This window comes from Sus scrofa, chromosome 2 (assembly GCF_000003025.6).
Source record: "Sus scrofa isolate TJ Tabasco breed Duroc chromosome 2, Sscrofa11.1, whole genome shotgun sequence".
NCBI classification, from domain to species: domain Eukaryota; kingdom Metazoa; phylum Chordata; class Mammalia; order Artiodactyla; family Suidae; genus Sus; species Sus scrofa.
In genome coordinates, this window is record NC_010444.4 from 56755131 (window position 1) to 56764132 (window position 9002).

Here is a 9002-nt window from a genome sequence, read left to right on the forward strand (position 1 = left end):
AAAAAATCTATGGGGTGCCCCCAAAGTAGTTCTTAGAGGGAAGTCTTCTTCAGAAAAGAAAGAAAATTTCAAATTGACAGCTTTACCTACCACCTCAAGGAATGAGAAAAAGAAGAACAAACAAAACCTAAAGTCAGCAGAAGGAAGGAAATCATAAAAATCATAGAGGATATCAATAAAATAGAGATTCAAAAACAAAAGAAAAAATCAATAAAATCAAAAGCAGTGTTCTTTGAAAAGGTAAACAATATTGACAAACCTCTGTCCAGACTCCAACAAGAGAAAAATAACTCAAATAAACAAAAGAAATGAAAAAAATGAGAAACCTCAAAGGATATCAAAGAAGTGCAAAAGAAAAGTAGGAGAATACTGTGAGCAATTATACACCAACAAATTTGACAACCTAGAAGAAAAGGATAAGTTTCTAGTCCGACAAAACAGAATCAAGAAGAAATAGACTAACTGGACAGAAAAATCACTAGAAACAAAATTGGATATGTATTAAAAACACCCCACAAACAAAAGTTTAGGACCAAATGGCTTCAAAGGCAAATTCTACCAAACATAAAAAGAAAGATATGAACCCATTTTTCTTAAACTTTTCCAAATTTTTGAAGAAAAAATTCAGTCCCAAAGACATTCTATGAAGCCACCATCACCATAATACCAAAACCAAAGATACAACCAAAAGAAGAAAATTATAGGTCAATATCTTTGATGAATGTAGAAGCAAATTTTCTCAACAAAAATTGAGCCAGTAGAATCCAACAACATATAAAAAAGATAATACACCATGACCAGGTTGGATTAACCCAATGTTCAAAAGGATAGTTCAACATACACAAATCAATCAATTACATATACATTAGCAAAGGCAAACATCAGATGATCATCTCAATAGATTCAGAAAAAGCATTTGACAAAGTCCAACATCCCTTCATTATAAAAACTCTTACCAATTTGGGTGTAGAGGGAACATATTCTAACATAATAAAACCCATTTATGACAAACCCACAGACAATATCATAATCAGTGGAGAAAAGCTGAAAGCCTTCCTGCTAAAATCTGTAACAACAAAACGATGCCCATTCTCACCACTTTTGTTCAACGTACTATTGGAAGTTCTAGCCAGAGTATTTGATATTTTGAGGTGCAATTTTAAAAGGTATTGTATTTTCATATTCCTTTTCTAAAATTTCATTGTTAGTATACAGAGATATGCCTGATTTCTGAATGTTAATCTTATATGCTGCTATTTTTTTGATCAGTTCAAGTAGTTTTTGGGTCGAGTCCTTAGGGTTTTCTATACATACTATCATGTCATCTGCACACAGTGACAGTTTAACCTCTTTTCTTCATATTTGAATGCCTTTTATTTCTTTTGTTTGTATGATTACTGTGGCTAGGACTTCCAATACTATGTTGAATAACAGTGGTGAGAGTGGGTATCCCTGTCATGTTCCAGATTTTAACGGAAAGGCTTTCAGCTTTTCTCCATTAAGGATTATATTTGCTGTGGGTTTGTCATAAATGCCTTTCATTATGTTCAGGAATGGTCCCTCTATCCCCACTTTGGTAATAGTTTTTAATCATGAATGGATGTTGGACATTGTCAAATGCTTTTTATGCATCCATTGAAATGATCATGTGGTTTTTGACTTTTTTTAATGTGGTTTATGATGTTGATTGATTTGTGTATGTTGAGCCATCCTTCTGCTCCTGTCATGAATCCTACCTGATCATGGTGTATAATCTTTTTGATATGTTTTTGGATTCTGTTGGATAAAATTTTGTTGAGAATTTTTGCATCTATATTCATCAAAGATATTGGCCTATAGTTTTCATAATTGGTGAGATCTTTGGTTTTAGAATTAGAGTGATGGTGGCATCATAGAATGTCTGTGGGAGTGTTCCTTCTTCTTCAACGTTTTGAAAAAGTTTAAGGAGGTTGGGTATAAATTCCTCTTTGTATGTTTAGTAGAATTCGCCTGTGAAGCCATCTTGTCCTGGACTTTTATTTGCAGGGAGTGTTTTTATGACATATTCAATTTCATTTATAGTGATCTGTCTGTTCAGGTGATCTATTTCTTCTTGGTTCAGTTTTGGCAGGCTGTAAGTCTCTAGAAAGATATCCATTTTTTCTAGGTTGTCAACTTTGGTGGCATATAATTGTTCATAGTATTCTCTCATGGTTTTTTGTATTTCTGTAGTATCCACTGTGACTTCTCCTTTTACATTTCTGATTTTGTTTACTTGGGTTTTCTCTCTCCTCTTCTTGGTGAGTCTAGCCAGAGGTGTGTCACTTTTGTTTAGCTTTTCAAATAACCAGCTCTTGGTTTGCTTGATTTTGTCTATTGTTTTTTTCAATCCCTATTTTATTGATTTTCTCTTTGATCTTTATAATGTCCTTCCTTATGCTGACTTTAGGTTTTGTTTGTTCTTCTTTTCCTAATTCATTCAGGTGGTGGGTTAAGTTGTTTTTAGATCTTTCCTCTTTTTTGAGGAAGGCCTGTATTGCTATGAACTTCCCTTTGAGCTCTGCTTTTGCAGCATGCCATAGATTTTGAGTGGTTTTGTCTTCTTTATCATTTGTCTTGAGGTATTTTTTAATTTCCGTCTTGATTTCCTCATTGACCTATTTGTTCTTTAGTAGCATGTTGTTTAGTCCCCACATAGTCAGCTTTTTTCTCACTTCTTTTCCTGTGGTTGATTTTTAGTTTCATGCCATTGTGGTCAGAGAAGAGGTTTGAAAGAATTTCTATACTCTTAAATTTGTGGAGGTTAGCTTTGTGCCCCAGTATGTGATCAATTTTTGAGAATGTTCCATGTGCACTTGAGAAGAATGTCTATTCTGATTTTTTGGGATGTAATGTCCTAAAATGTTAAGTCTAGCTTATCTAATATTTCCTTTAGGATCTCTGTTGCCTTATCGATTTTCTGTCTAGAGGATCTCTCCGTTGGTATGAATGGGGTCTTAAAGTCTCCTATTATGAGTGTATTCCCATCAGTTTCTCCTTTTGTGTCTGTTAGTATTTGTTGGAGGTGTCTGAGAGCTCCAATATTAGGGACATATATATCGACGATTGTAATATCATCTTCCTGAATGGATCCTTTAACCATTACATAGTGTCCTTCTTTGTCTTTCTTTATGGCCTTCATTTTAAAGTCTACGTTGTCTGATAAGAGTATTGAAACTCCTGGTTTCCTGTCTTGTCCATTGGCATGAAATATCTTTTCCCATCCCCTCACTTTCAATCTATATGTGTCCTTTGCCCTAAGGTGAGTCTCTTGTAGGCAGCAGATGGAAGGTTTTTGCTTTTGTATCCAATCTGCCCCTCTGTGTCTTTTGATTGGAGCATTCAGTCCATTGACATTTAAGGTGGTTATTGATAGATATGTATTTATTACCATTTTAAACCTGTTTTCCAGTTGGATCTATGTTTATCTTTTTTTCTTTTCTCTTTTGGGTTGGATGATTTCCATTTATTTTATGCTCTAGTACTTTTCAGTTTTGTGAATGTAATGTCCAAATTCAGCAAAATAGCAGAATATAAGATTAACATTCAGAAATGAGTTGCATTTCTTTATACTAACAATGAAATTTTAGAAAAAGAATACAAAAATATAATACCTTTCAAAATTGCACCCAGGAAAATATCAAACACCTGGGAACACACCTGACCAAGGAGGCAAAGGCCCTATGTGTTGAGAACTATAAAACCTTAATCAAGGAAATTAAAGAAGATGTAAAGAAATGGAAAGATATTCCATGTTCCTGGGTTGGAAAAAGTAATATTGTAAAAATGGCCATCCTACCCAAAGCAATCTACAGATTCAATACAATCCCTATCCAATTACCCATGACATTTTTCACAGAACTAGAACAAACAATCCAAAAATTTAAATGGACCACAAAAGACCCAGAATTGCCCAAGCAATTCTGAGGAACAAAAACCAAGAAGGAGGCATCTCTCTCCCAGACTTCAGGCAATATTACAAAGCCACATTCATCACGACATTGTGGTACTAGTACCAAAACAGACATACTGACCAATGGAACAGAATGGAGAATTCAGAAATAAACCCAGACACCTGTGGTCAATTAATCTTTGACAATGTAGGGAAGAACATAAAATGGGAAAAGACAGTCTTTTTTTTTTTTTTTGATTGTGAGCGGGTTTATTGACCAACAGAGTGGCCTGAGGCACTGAGCAGAGAGAACTCAGGCTCCCCGCTATTGGGGCAAAAGCTTTTTTATAGTTAGGGTTTCCTGTGACATTTCATGTGGTCTCAAGGAGAAAGGGGAAGGGAGCTTGGTAAACAGGGAAAGAGCATCAAGTCATTAAGTGTGAATTTTAACATTTCTTATGGCTCTGTTTACTTTGATGTTTAAAAACTCCTTAAGTTGTCTTGGTCCTGGGGTCTTCATCCATGCTGGAGTCTGTTTTTCCAGTTGGTATGTTCAGCTGAAATTGTGTCTTGAGCCTGGAGGGGGTGGTTCTTGATGGTATGGTTGTGTCACATCCTGCATCTGGTCTCTTCCCTCCAGTTTATAGATACCACTTAACAATCACCTATTCAAAAATAGTTGAAAGTATCTTGGTAATAATTTCACTAATTCTGACTTTGCTTCTAGGGCAGGATCACAGCCAGGGTTCCCAAGTGGGTTTTCAGATGAGCTTTAAGGGGAGGGTCTGTGAACCTCAGGGAATTGTCTACATAGATGCGAATGCCTAGCCTAGTCAGGGGATGAGGTCCATCATTTTCATCAGATTCTCAGAGTGGTCCAGGATCTCCAGAAGGTTCATAATTGTTACTTTAGAGATGAGGCTTCACCCAGGACAAGCAGGATGAGTTTGTGTAGCTGAAAGCCCCAGTTATGACTCACTGGAGGACCCTTAGCAAATCATTTCAGTCTTGCTGGGTTTAGAAATTGATGTTGGGTGTCCTCAGAACTTGATGTTGATTGGCTTACTTTTTTTTCTTATTAAGATCATTGTATTTTAAAAGTTCTCAGGAGTTCCCATAATGGCAGAGTGGAAATAAATCCGACCAGGATCCATGAAGCTGAGGGTTCAATCCCTGGCCCTGTTCAGTGGGCCAAGGATCCAGGGTTGCCATGAGCTGTGGTGTAGGGCAGCAGCTACAGCCCCAACCAGACTCCCAGCCCAGGAACCTCCACATGCTGCAGGCATGGCCCCAAAAAGACCAAAGACAAACAAAATAAAATAATTTTAAAAAATAAAAAGTTTTCAAATAGCAAACTTGAAATAACTTTCCAGGCTATTGACCGCTTTAGTAGCTCCGGCTTGGTGTCTCAAGCTTAATTGTCCAACAGTGAGGGGAACATGGTGTAAAGGACCAAAGTGCACTGACTTTGGCATCAGATGAGAGTCCAGACCAAGGCCTGGAATTTCTCATTCTAAACTAATAGAAAAGAACAGACTGCTGACTCATTGACTCCAGAAAGGGCAACACCATCCTTTTACTTACTCAGTACCAAAGCCTCAGAATCCTCCTGTCTCCTTTCTCTCACTTCCAAAATTTAAATTGTTTAATTAATAAGTGGTAGAGCCACAATGTGAAGTTGCCAGAATGGCCACTGATGCAGAGGGAGGTATGGAAATTCAAGGTGGTTTGCCCAGGGACGAGCAGAGAGTAAATGCATACAACTAGGGTTTTAGCACTATGAATAGCCAAAGCGACATAACTAGAATTGTCAATAGCCTTACACAAATCACTGGTTATACCTGGAACAGTTATTGCTACAAGAAATGAAAACCCTCCAATGGTAATATTAGATTATATATTGAATTTCATAGTATATATATTGTATTACAGTATATATACCTTTACTGGTGGGCCTTGACATTTGTGGTATTTTTGTTTCTGGTTACAGCCTTTTCTTTTCTGCCTAGAGAAGTTCCTTTAGTATTTGTTGTAAAGCTGGTTTAGTGTTGCTGAATTCTCTAAGATTTTGCTTATCTATGAAGCTTTTTGTTTGTTTGTTTTTGTTTTTGTCTTTTTGCCATTTCTTGGGCCACTCCCATGACATGTGGACGTTCCCAGGCTAGGGGTCTAATCAGAGCTGTAGCTGACAGCCTATGTCAGAGCCACAGCAACTCAGAATCCGAGCTGGGTCTGCGACCTACACCACAACTCACGGCAACACTGGATCATTAACCCACTGAGCAAGGGCGGGATCGAACCCGCAACCTCACGGTTCCTAGTCAGATTTGTTAACCACTGCGCCGTGATGGGAACTCCACAAGATTTTCTTTGTCTTTAATTTTGGGCAGTTGATTAATATGTGTCCAGGGGCATTCCTCTTTGTGTTTATTTTGTATGGTATTCATTGTGCTTCCTGGATTTGAGTGCGTGGTTCCTTTCCCATGTTAGGGAAGTTTGCAGATATTATCACTTTGAATATTTTTTCTGTCCCTTTCTCTCTCTCTTCTCCTTCTGGCACCCCTATAATACAGATGTTGGTATGTTTAACATTGTCCCAGAGTTCTCTGGGACTCTCTTCATTTCTTTTCAATCTTTTTTCTATTTTCTGTTCCACATCCATGATTTGTACTAATCTGTCCTCCACCTCGCTTATTAATTCTTTTGCCTCCTATATTCTGCTGTTGGCTGCTTCTAATGATTTTTTTATTTCAGATATTGTGTTTTGCATTTCTTCTTTTTTTAAGTTTTATATCTTGTATCTCTTTGCTGAGCGTTTCCTGTAAATTATCCAAATTTACCTCCAGTTTATTTACAATGTCTTGCATCATCTTCAGCATCAACAGCCTAATGTCTTTTTCCTGGAGGCTGAGGATATCCTGATCCCTTAGCTGTTTTTTCTGTTTTTTTTCCTTCTCCCTCATCTTAGTTATAGTTCTCTGTCTTTTAATTTTTATAAGTTTTTGGTGTGGTGACCTTTATACAGATAATAAAGTTGTAGTTTCTCTTACTTCTGGAATATACCCCCTTGTAGCTGAAGTTGGTACAGGGGCTTGTTGTAGGCTTCCTGATGGGAGGGACTGATGCATTCCCATTGGTAGGTGGAACTGATTCCTATCCCTCTGGTGGGTGGAGCTTTGTCTCTGGGTGAGATTAGATGCAGGGCTGTGTGCCTGGGGTGGGGGGGTTAAGCAGCCTGTTTACTGATGGGTGGGTCTGTGATCCCAACTGGATTGTATTTGGCCTGAGGCTTCTCAGCACTGATGGGTGAGGCCAGATTTTCCCAAAATGGCCACCTCCAGCGAAAGACACACTGATGAAGATTCCCAACAGCTTTGCCTCCAATATCCTTCCCCCACAACAATCCACATTCACCCCTGTTTTCCAAGGAGGTCTTCCAAGAACTGCAGGCAGGTCTGACCGTGACTCCTATGGAGACCTTGCTTTGCCCTGCGACCCAGTGCACATGAAAGACTGTGTGAACCTTTTAAGAATGGGATCTCCATTTCCCCCATTCCTGTGGAGCTCCTGCACACAAGCCCCACTGGCCTTCAATGCCAGATGCTCTGGGGGCTCTTTCTCCCAGTACCAATTCCCATGTGCGGGGTGTTGATGTGGGGTCAGAACTCTCTCCTATAGGTGAGCATCTGTGATACAGTTACTTTCCAGTCTGTGGGACTTCCCACCAGGAGGTATGGGGTTGCTTATATCACATAATTGCCCCTCTTACCTCTTGATATAGCGTTCTCTTTGTCTTCTGAAGTAGGATATCATTTTGAAAGTTTATGGTCCATTTGGTTGAAGATTCCTCAGAATTCGGTTATAGACTTTGTTGTTTTTAGGAGAAAAGTGGACCTCCAGTACTACTATTCTGCCATCTTAATCCCATCTCTTGGAAAAAGACAGTCTTTTCAGCAAGTATTGCTGGGAAACCTGGACAGCTACACGCAAATCAGTGAAACTAGGACACACCCTCACACCATGCAAGAAAATAAACTCAGAATGGCTGAAAGACTTAAATATAAGACAAGAGACACCACCAAACTCCTGGAAGAGAACTCAGGCAAAACATTCTCTGATATCAACCTGACGAATGTTGATTTTCTCAGGTCAGTCTCCCAAAGCAACAGAAAGAAAAGCAAAAATAAACCACTGGGACCTAATCAAACTGACAAGCTTTTGCATGGTAAAGGAAACCAAAAAGAAAACAAAAAGACAACTTACAGAATGGAAGAAAATAGCTTCAATTGATGCAGCTGACAAGGGCCTAATCTCTAGAATATACAAACAACTTACACACCGCAAGAGCAAAAAAGCCAACAACCCAGTGGAAAAATGGGCAAAAGACCGAAATAGACTTTTCTCCAAGGAAGATGTACAGATGGCCAACAAGCACATGGAAAAAATGCTTAACATCCCTGATTATTAGAGAAATGCAAATCAAAACTACCACAAGATACCACCTTGCACCAGTCAGAATGGCCATCATTAATAAGTTCACAAATAACAAATGCTGGAGGGGGTGTGGAGAAAAGGGACCCCTCTTGCACGCTTGGTGGGAATGTAAGCTGGTACAACCACTATGGAGAACAGTATGGAGGTACCTTAGAAAACTATACATAGAACTACCATGTGACCCTGCAACCCTACTCTTGGGCATATATCCAGACAAATCTCTCCTTAAAGAAGACATGCACCCGCATGTTCATTGCAGCCCTATTCACAATAGCCAAGACAAGGAATCAACCCAAATGTCCACTGATAGATGATTGGATTGGGAAGAAGTGGTATATATACACAATGGAATACTATGCAGCCATAAAAAAGAACAAACTAATGCCATTTGCAGCAATATGGATGGAACTAAAGACTCTCATCCTGAGTGAAGTAAGTCAGAAAGAGAAAGACAAATACGATATAATATCACTCATATCTGGTGTCTAATATACAGCACAAATGAACCTTTCCACAGCCAAGAAAATCATGAACTTGGAGAATAGACTTGTGGTTGCCAAAGGGGAGGGAGGGGAGGGACTGGGAGGGACTGGAAACT